A 16,012-nucleotide genomic window follows, 5' to 3' on the forward strand; every position below is an offset into this window, starting at 1 on the left:
TAGTCCCCGGTCTCCTGGCCTGATGGAGGTCGTTAGCCCTGTGTGGCCATCCATCTATGAGAAGGACACTCTAAACAAACCTACGTCCTGAGGACCTCACTGCCATTGTCCAAGCTTGCTTGGCCCCGGCAGATGAACCTTAGGATTAAAGGGTGGGCTTAGTTCAGCGCAGGCTGTGTCTCACCTAAAAAATCCATTGCGCAGGCTGGAAAGGTAAAAAGACCTTTCCCCAAATCTTCGTTTGCGAAGATGGGCCATTATTGCTAGGACACGTAGGAGGGGAAAGTAGCAACCCACTCTGGGGCTGGAGTAGCTTCTGAAAGGGTTCAGGCATTAACTCCATCTAGTGTGTTTAGTAAATGAACCATTACGTCTGTTCTTGTTGCTTCTTTATGTTACCATTTGTGTGAATATCCATCCTCTTGTTGTCCAGCTTCTAATAACTTATTAGCTGTTATTATTTTGTACAAGTGTGCTCTCTGCTTGGCAGGAGCCAGCTAAAAGGCTTTAAGGTAGTACAGATATGCAAGCCATATGCATTTAACACATGGAGGGGTGGAAAATAGAGGATGAAAATGGGTCTACCTGCAGAGTGAGGGGAAAGGAATAATTGCTCAAAGTGACAGGAGAGATCTAAAAGATCATTATTACTACTTAGCCCAGCAAGGCTGTTGGGAAGTATTACTTGCTAGTAGGCAGCTATGACAGCATGGTGCTTAACACAGTGAGGTATTACTCTGTAGTGCTTGTGGGCCTGCTGTTAAACGGGTACATTTATTACTTGCTGTTGCTTTTTCCTGTTATAGAAATGCTAATTCTAAATTTACCACTACTGTTTATAAATCTTCATTATAAAACACTGAATAAAAGTTTCTTTTCTTTTCCCCTCCCTCTTACTTGCATCCCTATGTATTGTAGAACCAATACTCTTGTCAAAAGATATTGCAAAGCAACTAATGTGATTAGTATTTGAAAAGTGTGAAAGGATGAAAACCGTAGCAGGAGGTACGTGGAAAAGCCAGGCACTGCAATCTCATTGGCAGTGCAACATGAAAATCTCTTGAGCCAGGGTTCAGGCTTGATATAAGGGGAAAAGGAGGAACATAGCTCACTACTCTTCATTGAAAACATAGCTAACCTGCAAGTAAATAGTGAATTGATGGATCATTTTAAATTGGCCTTGCTCAGTAGCAAAACTGCATAAAATTGTGCATGAAACACTTTGGTGGGGTTTTTTTGAGCTAAGTTGTTCATTATAGCTAAAGGTGTTCATCATCATAAGGGAGGTCCCGATCCTCTGACCCCTGTGCCTTGGCCCTGTGGTCTAACCATTGTTTTGACTTTTGCTGGAGCTTATGCTGAGCTGATTCAATGCAAAAGCCTGGCAAAACACTATTTAGTGTACTAGTTTTCTGCTGGTTTAACAAGCTGAATTAGTTTGATACAGTCTGACAAGTACCCGAGTCAGTAGGAGAATGGGACAAAGATCAGTCTCCCTTATCATGACTGCTTAGGGTGTAAATTTGTATTTGCTTGCAAAGTAATTATCCTTGGTTTTGGTTTGTGGTTTTTTTTTTTATTGTAGTACATTATTAAACCAAATGGCCATGACTTCTTTACATGGGTTGTAATATATATGTATATAGCTACATATATGCACATACGTGGGTATTGAATCCAGATCTGGTATTAAACAGGCTTAGGATCAATACTAAATATATTTATCTAAAATAAAAATAAGTAGGAAGTGTAAGGATAGATCTAAAAAAAAATCTCTTCAAGAGCACATAAATAGCATGTCTTGAATTGTTGTTATCAGAAAACAGATATGCTCAGTTGCTGCAGCTGTGATGGTTGCCTGGACATTTAGGAATAGAAGGGAAACTAATCAGAGTTCCATGATGCATAACCCATGATAACTGGTGACTACGTGGGCTCATTAATCCCTAACACTGGCAGCTTTCCTCAGGTTGCCTGTTTTGTCTAGATTAGTGCTTTATTATGGAGCAGCGATAGCGGTTTCTGTGCTCCATAGAGAGTTTTCTGCTACTTAGGGATGACTCAGGTTCTCCAGCAACAGTTGCTGAGCTGTTGTATTTCAGCAAGTGTTATTAAGGCAACCCAAAGCTGGCGTTGCTTTTTATGAGGTAGGCAAAATTAAGTGGCTATGTCAAAGCAATAGAGACACTCCTGTAGTGGAGATGAAAAACTGCAGAGGGGAGAAGAGCTAGAGCAGGAGCTAGTCTGACTGTTGAGCAAGCCATTTTCACTCCTGAATCAGTTCCTTAATCTGGCTGATGAGAGATACTGCTAATTTTTCCTTCAAAGCAGCCTGTCTTATTAAAGAAAATTGGTGAAGTAACTTGAGGTCTGTGCAGGGACTGATTCTGTAAGGTGCTGAGTTTCTGAGTAACTGCTTAGTGAATGTGCTTGGCTCCCACCCAAAGCCAGTGGGAGTTAGGGGTGTTCATACCATTCCAAATAACCCTTTTTATTCTTAAAGATGTCTTGATAAAAGGATCTTGTAAAACAAAGATTTGTTTTCTTCTGTGGATATAAATTATATTATATGTGTGAAAAGGTAAGTATTCTGGTTTAAAAAATGGCTAGACACAAGCAACAATGTCAAAAGCAAGTACATCTGAATCTTGATTTAAATCTGTTTTTATGCCAAGTATGTGTGGTTTTGCTAGCTTGAGAAATAAATCCACTAAATATCTGAACTGATAACATATTCTTACCTGCATTGCTTCAGAGGAAACTGATAAACTTTGTAACTAAAGTTTTAAATTTACTGAGTCTTCCTTTTCACTATAGCTGCCTGTTTCTCTGCATTTAATAATGCTAGCAGCTTATAAAGACAGATTGATTTTCCTTGCCATAGATTTATACAGTTCTATCAAGAGTATAAACAGAGCCTAATATTCCATAGCAAAAGAGACTGAAATTCTACATTGCAGTAGGTTACCATGTATAGTTACATTATTTATTATGTTAAATTTGAGTCTTTTAATAAGTTAGGCTCACAGATAAAGATTAATAGTCAATAGAGTAGTACTTCTGATACCTTGATGAAAAGCACTGCATGTTTTATGCTGCCCAGCACTTAGTTCTTAATATATCAAAGATGTTTGTGCTGTAAATGTTCAACTGTCAGAGAGAGGCTGAAGCAGTGGGCAGATGGGAAGTGGAATATGCACACGAGCTGAATGTTCTTGAGTCAGCAGTGAAGTAGCAAATAGTGCATGACAACTTGTCTTCTAAGACTTCAGGCTTAATCAGTTCAAATCTCAGTCATTTGCTTCCCTTGGAATATTGCTCCATGACCCTGCAGACTCAAAACAAAACTGGAGGAGAATACAAGTTGAGTTTTGGGAACTTTTTTTTCCCCTGAAAAAAGCTGCTGTTTTGTTGCAGGGTTTTTTAAAGGGAAATAACAAAGCTGTGCTGCAGAAGTGTACTATGGTTAATAAGGCTTTGAGCTCCATTAAGTTGCAAAATCCCACATTTTTCAGAATTTTCTCTCTTTAACTGTATGCCAGTTGATTTCAGCTCTCCCTTTTCTCATTAACAGCCCACCCTTAAGTGAATTTTAATGGTAGGAATAATTCCATAGGGCAAAGGAGTCCCCTAAAGCTTCTAGACACAGTGAAAATTATTTCCTGTGTGTCTAGTAAACATTCCTTCTGTTCCTGTATTGAGGGCAGGGAGATGCTAAATCACTGCGGTTGCTGCCTCTCCCTTAGGGTCCAGCTGATGATAAAATTACAGCCTGGTATGTAGGAGAATCAAGGCTTGTGCTGGCATGACAGTAAGAGCTGGGAGGGGCACAATGGGGCTGTTTATTTCAGTGGCTGTGCCACTTTTGATCATTCATAGATAGAAATGTGACCTAAATAGTCGTCACAGCCAACTGTAGAACACGGAGTAAAAAAACATACTGATTTGGAGGCAAACTCAGTAATTCTATAGGCTGTCCTTGCTGTATGTTGAAAGAATTGAGCTGGCAAAGAGTACTGGAAAAAATACTATTTGGTAGGGAAAGCTTTGGTTGTAGGTCTGTGTCTCTTCCCTTATGAACATTTGTTTGCATCCTTAGCGTTCATTTAGCTAGCAGCTGTATTTTTGCCATCTTCATGGAGTTAAGTCTGTGGCTTTTTTGACAGTTACATCCAAAAGTCAGTGGAGAGCGAGTAGCATTTACCTGATTTTTTTCCTCATCAAAGTAATATGCTAAAAAATCAGAGAAGTTTTTCAGTATAAGCTGAATATACCGATATTGAATCAGATTGCCATTGAAGCATGGAAAATGCAGCCTGTGCAGGTAGGTACCTGACACATTTGGATATGCCTAATCATGTCTTTGCCTTTCCCTCCCAAACTGACAATGTGTCCTGAGACCATCTCCAAGTAAGAGAGAGAGAATATATGCTGAGGAATTACTGTAGTCATTTACAAACAGTCACACAAATATAAAAGGTATGTGTGCATGATAATTAAAGATTCAAAAATTAAGCTACTAGCTCAGTGTTCAGAAATAATCAGCTATTACCCAGGAAGCTAAAGCAAGCATTTGTGAAGTTCCACAATATTTTGTTTTTCATTTGTTTTATTTTTTTAATCTCCTATTGGGATGCCAATTTATTTCAGCTTTTAAATGCTCCAAGACCTTGCATAAGGCATTTCTACTACATTCTCCTACTTGTGTTTTACACCGCCTCAGGCAATTTTACTCTCCATCTCCCCCTGACGGCGCTATTGCCTGATTGGGTGGGTGCCGTGACAGGCTTTCAGGTACGGACATCTGCTTTGCAAAGACAGTTTAAAAAAAAAAAAAGTCTAAATGAATTAAATACAAAAAATAAGTTAAGCTCTTTGAAGTTTGGTTGTAAACACACCCTTGAGTTCCAGTCTCTGCAGTATGGAGCAATGCCCTGGAAAGGAGGAATGGAAAGCTTATGGGGGGCAGCAGTACCAGTTTATCTTTGCTGTGTACGAAGCAAATGCACTACCCAAATAGCAAAACACTAAGTGATTTCCTTGTTTTAATTTATGTATTTGAATGCAAAATGTGCATTTTTAGCTTACTTTTTGCTGCTGGAGTGTCTGCCCAGTTTTGATGCTAATCAGTCCAAGCTGACAAGCTGGGTTATTAAGATGGATGTTACTATTACAGAAGTTGTATTAAATGGAAAAAGTTAGGAAATGAGAAAAGTCCTTTTCCATTGAGAAAGAGCTACCATTGCTTAGTTCTGAAAGAAATAGAAATTCTGTTCATTTTCTTCCCACTTGCAGTCCATGTCAGAATAGTTACCTGGAAGCATGCTCTGCTCAGCTAATTTCCCTTTTACTGCTATCTCTGTGTGGGGCACTGTAGTCACTACATCGCTTGGGCTGTGTCACTAGACTGGAATTTACTCTCCTTCCCAATCCTCAAGTCACTTTTGTTGTTTAACCTTTTCTTGAATATCTGTTATTTTCTTCAGGTGCCTTGAGTGGCTCTGCTGGGAAGAGTTTTTTCTTAATTTCTTTTGAATAAGTAGGAAAATAAAACACTTGTTATTTTGGATCTGTGCATAAGTTCTGAATAACTTCCTAAGGCATCATGTATTGTCTTCTGGTTTTATTCTATGAATGTGCAACATAACATACTCTACATGATTTTCAAACATAATTGAAGAAATGTTTTCGTTATGTAGAATGAATGAGATTTAAAAATCAAATGCATAACTTGCTGATGGCAAGCATTTAAATGTCTAACAATATTTTCCATTACTAATAATCTGGCAAAATGTTGATTCTATTGGGTTATGTCAGCAAAGAAACAGACAGTGGGTTGCTTGGGGTGTTCCTTTGCTGTTTTGCTTATTTGCAATGAATCACAATTGTCTCCTCTTGCTTCATTCTGTGTTTTGAGAAATTTATTTAATTCATTGCTTCCAGGTCAGGTCCTTCCCTACCTGATTCCTCATCTTCTGATTTTTTCCTGGATTATACCATGATGTCTACCACCATGAGCTGCTTTGTCCAGTCCTTTCACTCTGGGTGCATTTTCTCTCTTGAGGTTGCAGTCACTGTGCGGTCGTCCTCTATTTAAATCTCTCTGCATGCATAATTTAGCCTTTTGGGGTCTTTGTTTCAGCTGGGTGTTTCTGTTCCATGAAAGGGATGTGTAACTGCATACCCCCATGGGGAGGGTGACTTCTCATGTGCCAGCTTCAGTGACAATTTTGGCTAGCTGTTTACAGAAACGTTTCACTGTGATCATGCCACCAGGTATCCCCAGACTAGTCACTAGAGGTCAACATCATCTTTTACTGGAGCATTAACTACCACATAATTATAGGATAGTCTCTTGCTTGTAGGAGACCATTACTGCAAACACTTTAAATGTTCATGACGGGATGTTACTGATCCTGCCACTGTCCAAGGTTAGGAGGACAGAAGATGAAAGACAGGGGTTAGTACTTTCTCAGTGTGTGCTTTTTAAAGGTACCAGGAACAAGAAAATAAAAAGGCCTTTACCTTTCTGTGCCCGAGGCAGCTTTTGGTGAGTGCCTTGGGGAAACAGTGGCAAAGCCAAGAGGGGAGAACAATAAAACTTTCCTGGAGCCATTGCCATGTGTCAGCATTGTAGGTCTTCCAGCTAATGTGTGTAGCCAGGGACTCCTGTCAGTACAACATGTGCTTCATCAGCGTCATAACACCTGGGGATTCCTAGGATTTTCAAGACACACAGGTATTATCTTTGCATTCCTACTTGGAGATAATTTTTACTGGTTCTAGCTTGGACAAGCATGCAGTCAATCTGAAGTCTCTGACAAACTGTTTCATAATTGGAAGTTGAGAAAACTGAAACCAGGGAAGAAAAGCCTAACACCACAACATTTCATAAGCAGCTGAAGGAATGAAGCCTGGCCTACAGATCAGTGTCCCTGAAGATTTCCTCATACTTGGGCTATTTAAAAGTGACCTCCCTTTTACAGATTTTCTGGTGTTTTAACTTAATCTTTGAGGCTTTCTCTTGGCTGGAACATTTGCAATTACTATCTTCTTCCCCTAGGTAGCCAGTTACCTCTTTTCATGCAACTGGAAGGAATTCTGTTTATCTGAGACTTCTATTCTTTTGTTACATTTGTTTGAAATCTACTACCACATTCAGTATTTACTAGGAGAATGACGTATCACATCATTACTTTAATGTTTATTCTTTGCCTAATTTCCTGTGGGAATATGATGTAAGTATTCTTCATCCTGTGAAATCTGCAGAAAGCATGTTTGTTACTATGAATACAGTATCCTCTGGGATAATTCATCCACTCCACATTTAATAAACTTTGAAAGAGGTGAAGAAAGCAACACTTTCAGTGAGAGCATGGATCACTTTCAAGTGTGCATCTATATATACACCAAATCTCCTTTCAGCTTTTAACTTTATCTGCTAGGTCTAAGAGGAACATTGAAGATGGGAGAGAGGAAGGGAAGATGGACCTATCCAAAGGCACAAAACAAGATTGCCTGGGTGACTCTGGGTGTAATTATCAAGGCTTTAACTAGTCAGGGTTTTCATTGATGCTGTTGCTTCTGTTGGAAAGTTCCTCATCGTTTCCTGTCTTTCTGGTTCTTCATAATGACATAATGTTCTTGTCAAATTCCTAGAATTTGAGCCAGTAGTACTGTTTTATTAGTTAGACTGGAAGAAAAACTGAAACAGTAATTTACAATCTCTTTTTTTTTCCCCTGTAGGAGTTCTCAATTGCTGTCAAGATACTTGCCAGGAGAGGGAATGCAGACTGCACTCTGTTGTGGCTGGGCTGCCATGCATTGCTGTCTCCTTTTCAGCTGATGCAGCTTCACTGCTTCTGGGTTATAAGTAAGGCCCGTGGGCTGTGCCAGGCAGCTCTCCCAGCTCATCTGGACTAGCTCAGGATCTCTGCACCATGGTGCCTTGTGTAGGGGAGTCATACTGTGATGCAGCGAGTAAAGCCCACACCACTGAGATGCTGTTAAGGCAAAATATAGGTGCAGGGCAAAACAATTCTGTTCTTGTGTTCTGTTCAAAGCTGGTGTATCACTTTTTGTAGCCTGACATTGCTGCCTGCTTTCCCAGGAGGAGGTCTGTCTATCTAGTATCCAGCGCTGTTGTCAGCGCTAAGCTGGAATTCCATGAATAGCGGGAGCTGGCACAAGCTGATGGTGCTGCTGAGGGAGGTGGCTCTGCTGCCCTCTCCTCCCTCCTTCCCCCACATGTATGCAAATATTTCTGCAGCTGTGCAGAAGATGTCTGCACGGGTAAGCTGAGCAGGCCTTGGGTGGAGACCCAGGCACGAGCCTGCTCTCTATGGATACTGCATGTTGTGGTGGATCCATGGCACAGCTCTGGGCCGGTCAGCACCCTTCCTGCAGTGCTCTGGGTGGCAGAGGCCAGTGACTGTTTCTAGCTGGCAGTTTGGATCCAGCCCTGTTGGTGGCAAGGGAGTTCAGCTGTATGGATACAGGCTGTTCTTTGCATTAAGTAGATGTGAAAGGTAACTATAATATCATATCACTGTTCTTTAAATTTTGATAAGCTGACCATGTCTAGTTGCTTATTCTTGCATGCACATAAGTAGGTTTTTCATATTTCTGCCTCTCTCTCTTTGCTGGACTAAAAACTAAATAAGTAACAGAAATATGAAAGCATTTGAAAACGTGTTTCATGAAATGCTATACCTAGTTTTTGTGTTCCATTCAAGCATCTTTGTATATGGTGGAAAGACCACCTGAAATTGGAAGAATGCAGACGCTGAACAATAACTATGATATCACCTGAGTTTGAGACCTGATGTCTTATTAGAAGGTGCAGACTTTACTCACTTATAGCCAATGTCAGGACCTGAGCTCTGCTTGATAAAGCTGAGAAGCAAACACTTCATGATGGAAACCATACCAGAGTTTGCATCTCTAAGAATCCACTTATTTCTAAGTAAGTCTTCCTCCAGCATGTTGGAGCAGAGGCTCTCTGAAAGAAAAGAGCAGAATGCTTTCATTGCATGCAGAGGTCAAACTTTTACACATGCTATGTAGTACTTTCCTTTGAAAGTGCTCTGCTTAACCTCTGCACCAGAGTAGGTTCTAGTCAGCACTACTGATTTCTTAATGCACATGAATGGTCAGGTCTCCTATTGCTTTTGAGCTCCCAAATACAATGCTCTCCTTTCCCCTCAGAACTGCAGAGTTCACCTCTTTCTATATAGCTATTGTCTTTTACCTAGTCATTGCTTTATTCTTGCTAGATGGAAGTATGGCCATGGAGCTCTTAACCTCTCCATTAGCACTGCATTCAAGTTAAAAGTGGATTTGGCTTCGTAAGATAAAATCACGAAGAATTTTATTTTATGGTAAGATAATTTTGCACTGCCTTGTTTCAGGATTTGCTCTTGACATGTAGGCTTCCTGTTAGCCTAGCAAAGGTCTTACAGCATGTCTTGTTTTCTTCATTCTTCTTTTCACAAACTAAAATAGCCTAGTGGTGCCCAGACTGTCAGCATTACCTTTGTTCCTTCTTTATACTTGTATTTTACACAATAATCTCCAGGAAACAATCCTATTCCTGGAAATTCATCACATTCCATGCAGCTGTGTGGCCTCACTGATGGTGTTCTTCAGCTGCTTCAAGTGATTCAGTGGAACTTCCATTTGTGTTTGGGATTCCTGGAAGGTTTGTCGTATACAATGCTCTAAAAATGCAGTACAGCAGATGAAACTAGGCATATAAAAATGCACTATTCTGTCTCTTAAATTATTATTAGCCAGTCTAAAGGGTAAGTTTTCTGCTGCATCATTTCAGTCTTAAATGTCTCAAGTGTAAGCAAGAGTCTTTAGCCTCTTGCTGAACAAAGAGTCAATGTACCACATACAGTTCAACCAACAGCTAGACCAAACAGCTTGTTTCATCCCCTTAGGTTTTGCTATAATAAACAATCCTATCTCTCATCTCAGCTGCATGCAGGCATGTTTTAGTATGTAAGTATATGTGTATGTATATGGAAATATACACAGCCTTAATTCTAAATACTTTAGCCTGATAGTTGTTCATATTGATAGAAAGTTCTGGCAAAGCAGCCTGGAATGCTTGGACAACTCTGCAAATCACATTCACCAGAAACTCCTACAGTTGTGAGAAGGGAAGATTAGAACACTTAGACTATCATCCTATACCTGTGTGAATGACTCAGAGCCAGAGCTTGGAGGATACAAAAGCATTTCTAGAAGACAGAGACCTTTACACGTGGAATCACTGACCTAGCTGAATTTGATGTAGTCCCAGTGGAGAGCCAACCACTGACAACCTAGGAAAGGGGAAAGTAAAAATGAAAATATCAGGTGTGTGCTATGTGTATGATGCCTGAATAGCTGGACTGGCAATAACTGCAGGCCACAGATCACTGTTATTTATGCCCCCTCATCACAAAAGACTGTTCCAAGCAGTCTTCCTAAACACTGCAGTGAGTTTTTTGGGCTGTTCCCTCACTGAAGAGGTGTGAAGTAGCCAGCCAGAGTTGAAATTGTAAACTATCCCTAAGTTTTTTTCGGTGAGATGTTTTTCCAATAGTTGGATTCAAATTGATTTCCTAGTGAAGTGCAAGGTGCAAATACATGACTGAAAAACAACAGAGGAAAAAAACTCTTTTACCTGTGTGTACTTGAAAGGGGGGCAAGTCTGAACATAGCAGACATAATTGCAGTGGGGTCAGATACATTCCACATTAAGTGACGAATGAGCACAGTGCAGGATGTGCGCCGACTTCCGCTGTCGGAAGTAGAGCTGGCCTGGATCTGTGTCACGTATAAGCAGCAAAACATGCACCCATTCATCCTCTGCGTGGGCCTAGTGTAATGACACATGGAAATACTGAGAGCTGTCTCCTGCCATTACCCCACTGATCTAAAGGACTACACCGGTACCAAACTAGAATGATGGTGTGATGTTCATGCCATCCCACCTGCACTGATGGCAGCAGCATGGCCTATGAGCTGCGCCTGCACACCGGGCAGGAAAGCTTACACCTGGACATGCTTTTACTGCTGACTAGCTCAGTGATGCTTAGCACTATAAATCCAGAAATATTATTACTTTTATCTGACCAACTCTTCTGCACTGGGAGTCCCACAACTCTTAAAGCTACTGAGCTCATACAGAAGCCACCAAACAATACTTCACATTTTGCTCCTTATCAGCTATGTCTGTATCAGGTACGTTATGGACTAGCTCATCCCCATCCCCCTGAGGCTTCCTCTCTCCTGCCAAGCAGCACATTTCAGAGAACCATTTAGATGTGTGGGTTTTTTTCAGTGTTGATCTGTTCCAGCAATTAGCACAAAATGTTGTTTAAGTTTAGGCAGCCAAGACTGCTGCTGTATTTTAGTGCTTTCTAATTTTGAGAATCTATTCTAATCCTGACCCTCTCCCAGCTAACAAGCATACCATATGTCTGATTACTCAGGTTCCCATGCAAAATAGGAAATTAAAAATTCCAGATGATTAACAAACATTTCTTTTTGTTTATTTTGAGATGACTGTTTTAAAATACCACAAAAAACATAGGGACCGCTTTCTCAAACACTTGCTTTATCATTTAGCTGTGTAAAAGGGTATTTCCATTAAGAATGTGCTGTTTGTGCTTTTTAGAATATGATTTATGGACACAGGTTTGCTAGCAGTAAAAGATCTGCAACTAACTGTTTAAAGACAGTGGACAAAAAGGTGGGTAATTCAATGGTGGAATTTCATGGGTGGGGGAACTAGGGAAAAACATTCCAAGCTGAGGTCTAATGACAGTGAAAGACTTGAATCCTCTTTGAAACATCCAAGCCCAAAGCATGATGCAAAGGGGACCACCAGCGACAGTCTGTTATCTCTTAGCAGGATGTCAGCCAGGGGAGCGTGCCGTGTAACCCGTGACTCAGTCCAGCACAGCACTGGAGCCAGGATACTGGTCGGGATAGGTCACTGTTCTGACAAGTAAAGACTTCTCTAAAAGTAGAGCTTCTTTGTATTCTGTGCATGAATTTGGTTGTGGGCAGACTAACTTGGCGAGGAGCAGAGAGCTGTTGAGAAAACCAAGCATGATAGAAAACCGAACACTTGAATTAAGCCATCTCTCTGTGAGTGCTTGAATGAGGCTAAGAGATGGTGCCCATGTAGAAGAAGACCAGCTACAGCATTTCAGTAGAGAACATCAGAGGGGGAAGGCTGGGAGGCAGGACTGGGGCAACCTCAGCTACCATGTGAGGACAGCAAACCTGCTGATTGACCCCTGTCCTAATAGCCTGCCCAGAATTGTTTGTCCTTGCTACTGCTTGTTTATTCAATCATACCCATAACCGTGCATTGGTAGTAATAAAAGCCTCTGTTATACTGAAAGTAGCATTTAGTAATTGTAAAGTATTTGCTCTGAGCTCGAGCTGCTGCACTCCATCCCTCCTGCCTCACATGAGCTACTCCCGCTCGTTGCATCACATCTAAAATTAGATAAGATGCCGTATCCCATGAAGCACACGGCTCAGTGGCTCGGAGCTGCCAGAGCCACACCAAGCACAGCTGCGCAGCTTCTCAGTTAGGAAGATGTTTTCAGACAGGTCACTGAAGAAAACCTGATGATGATCAGAAGTGTAACAGAGGTAAAGCATCCTTCAAATCCAGGAGCTCCAGTTCAGCCAAAGGTCAGAAAAATGGGAGCTAGTCCTATTTCTTTTGTTATGTCTTTAGCTCTCTGTTTTCTCATCAATATGTGGGGACAGCTGTCAATAGCTTCTCTAGAGAGAACTAGTTGGCCCAAATTCTTCCCTGATATAATTGCACTGCTTTCATTGTAATCATACCAGAATGTGGCTCCTCTTTATTAGGAACAACAAAAGAGCTCATGAGATTAAACAACCTTTCAGTGTTTTCCTTCTGATTAAAGCAAGTTTTAGTACTTAGAAAGTGCTGCAGGCTTAAGAAATGACTGTATTCTTCACCCTGCTCTGAAGCTTTGCTTCTCCTTCCCAGAGTCAGCCCATAGCATCCATGCAATTTATTTTAAAGTCTGTATTTCCAGTGCACTGCTATTATTTAAACATCTGGTGCAATTAAAATTTATATTTCAAAAACACTAATCTAGGGGGAGAGGGGTTAAAATGTAAAACTAGAGAAAAGCAAACTACGGAAAGTGATACATTCTGACAGAAACTTCAAGCAGATAAGAAGTACTAGAGCTGTCAAATCATTCATTTTGGATTTGAGCTGAAGCAAATCACAGAAGCAGTTTCTCAGTGCTTCGTCTGAAAGCAATTTAGCTTTTCTATGTTAGCAGATTATGCTGTTTTCAACAGTTGTTGGAGAGATGACTGATGAAAAGCATTTTCATTGTGGGTGTGTTTCCAAGTATAGACAGAGCTCTGGCACTCAAACCCTGCGTTTGTTGCCCTGATCTCTCCTGAAGCTGAGGGTAAGTGGTCTGCCAAGCTCTGTGCAGACCATCCCCTCAGACCCAGCTTCAATGCCACTCTTGGGACCCCAGACCTCAGGGTATGGAATGGTTTTGAGTTTTTCAGGGTGCATCCTCAAATTACGAAGGGATTAGAGACAAAAAAAATAAAAGAAAGAAAAGAAACAAAACTGAGCAGGAATCAGTAGCAGGTGGGGGCTGTATTCTGGCAGGTGCTATGTTGGTGCTGAGTGAGGATTTCAGGATTAGGCATCCTGAACCTGGGTCACACTTGAGATTCAGCCCATGGCTACAGGAACAGAGGATAACTGCAACATAAGCACTGGCAGTGTGATCTGTTCCTGTGTCCAACTCAGTTTGGAGGCTGGTTTGTGATACTTTTAACTTGGGTGTAAATCAAACCCTGCTCTTGGTTCTGTTGTAGTGTAAGTACTGCAAGGTAACACTCAGTAGCAGCAGTAACACTTGTAGAATTTGTAAGTTATGAATGACTAAACAGGCCAATTGACACTAAAGCAGATATCTTAAGTTTGTAGTAATGACATTTCTCATGTGACCTGTCCCACATTCTTCTGGAGTCAGTGAAAAAGAGTCAACAACAAAATCAAAGGATGTCAAAAACTTGTAGTCAAACAGGTGGTTGAATCCAGTTGCTGTTGTCTACCATTTTAGTAAAATAAACATCCCAAAATTACTTCAGATTTCACCTGCTTAGATGGTCTTAAAGAAAATAATGCAGAAATTCACAAATAAATTACAGTTTTCTGCAGACAGCAGAATTTTTCCACTAGAGCAAAGGTATTTGGAGTTGCGATTGTATGTTTACTATCAAACATGTATTTTTGGGCCTTCTTCCACCAGAAGCTCACATACCAGAACTGCACTAAGCCTCCATCCCCAAACCCACCAGCTATAATTATCCATGGACCATATTTCCTACTGCAGTATCAGTGACCTTGCCTGTAATTATTCTTCACAGGGGAAGCTTAGCTCAGTCCTCTAACTCCTGCAGCAACTCTGAACAAAAATAACCCAAAAGTCCACAACAGGAAACGTTAACAATGGCAGGATTACTGGCCACCGTATCACCATAAAATAAACGAGCAACTGAGAGGGAGTTCAAGGAAAAGCAGCACCATGATTAGGTAACGGGAGGGACTGACTTATGAGAAAAGATTAAATGAGCTAAGCGATGACGAAAGGGTGAAAGGAATGACTGCCTCCAAATGATTGAAAGAAGAAACCATCCAGGACAGGGAGGGATTCTTTAAGCTGCAGCCAGGAGTTAAGAGTAATGGAAAGAAACCAATAAAATGAACACAGCAGTCACCATAACTATTTCTTCAGCTCAAAAAGAAAAGAAACCCAGTGCTTTTATCCATGTGGAAACCTTCCTTATTTGTACCCAGAGCATGGGGCTAACACTTAAAATTACATAATGGGGCCATATTGCTGAAATCTTTTAAGTTGGCAGCTCTGAAGGACTGTGAGGGAGCTATGCTGACAACCCCTTCTAGCTCCTGTCAGACTCAGACCCTCACTTCTTCAGGTGCCTCAGAAAGCCTCGAGGCTTCAGCTGAGAAAAGCAGCTCTGCACAGCAAAGCTCTTAAGCAAACACTTTAGGAAAACGATGAGCTGAACTCCCACAGATATAAATCACATCCACGATTCCCAAATGAGGAACCTGAGTCTGCCCTCAACAGTCCCTGAAGCAAATGGGTCAGAAAGCACATGAAGTCAGAATTACCCACAGCTATCCCTGGCAGACCTTCGGTTCACATCCCAACCCAGTTAATATTTTTGCAGCAAAACAGCTGTGATGCCTCATGTTGTGTTTGTTTTCATTAACTCCTCCCCAGTGGGCTTATATATTTGTATTTCCTTGTTTACATACTTGTACTGTCCCTAAGGGGATACACATGCTACCCCGAAGGTTAGGGGCAAGTTATTGGAGGGCAAGTACCTCCCTCTGATGCAGAATTTGTCCTGTCTCTTCATTCTGCCAGAGATGTAAATCATTCTGGAAATGTTGGACAAAAGTCTCTTTAAACATGTGGTTTCTTTCAGCAGCAGTTTTCAGACTGTGCTTTTTGAATTGCTGGGCCAGAAGTTTGTGTTTCCAATTGTCACTCTCTGAGACACTTTTCCATTGTTAATGCAATCCCGGGCACTTTACAGCCTGGTGTCTTTATAGTCGTTCCACGGCCCTGTGTGTTGAGGTCGAGATCTTTCCATCACAATTTCTGCTGTCACCGTCCCGACGCGGCGCGAAGCCGCCCGCGCGCGCGGGGACGGCGACTCGCGGCTCCCTCCCCGCGCCCGGCGCTGCTTCCCACGGCACCACCCCCGGCCCAGCCTGTCCGTGCCAAGGCTCCTCCGCCCGGGGATGCCGGGGGCGCTCCCCGAGGCCGCGGTTCCCGGGCAGCGTTAGCGGCGTCCCCGGGGGAGCGGGCGCGGGCGGAGCGCGGCCGTCCCGCCCGCGGGGGCTGCGGGGGCTGCCCGGCCCGGCCCGGCCGGCGCCCCCCGGGGGAAGCAGCGG

The 16,012-nt window shown here is 41.9% G+C and overlaps 1 protein-coding gene across 1 annotated transcript in view; it reads left to right on the plus strand.

Moving 5' to 3' along the window:
- Positions 1–12,649: 12,649 nt before the first annotated feature.
- LRRC8C (leucine rich repeat containing 8 VRAC subunit C) overlaps positions 12,650–16,012 on the plus strand; it is a 31,596-nt gene continuing 28,233 nt past the window's right edge. The window contains exon 1 of the mRNA XM_027694385.1: positions 12,650–12,663. The gene's annotated coding sequence lies outside the window, so the exon portion shown is untranslated. The remainder of the gene's footprint in view (positions 12,664–16,012) is intronic.

Source organism: Neopelma chrysocephalum, unplaced genomic scaffold (assembly GCF_003984885.1).
Source record: "Neopelma chrysocephalum unplaced genomic scaffold, ASM398488v2 Primary Assembly neopelma1_97, whole genome shotgun sequence".
NCBI classification, from domain to species: domain Eukaryota; kingdom Metazoa; phylum Chordata; class Aves; order Passeriformes; family Pipridae; genus Neopelma; species Neopelma chrysocephalum.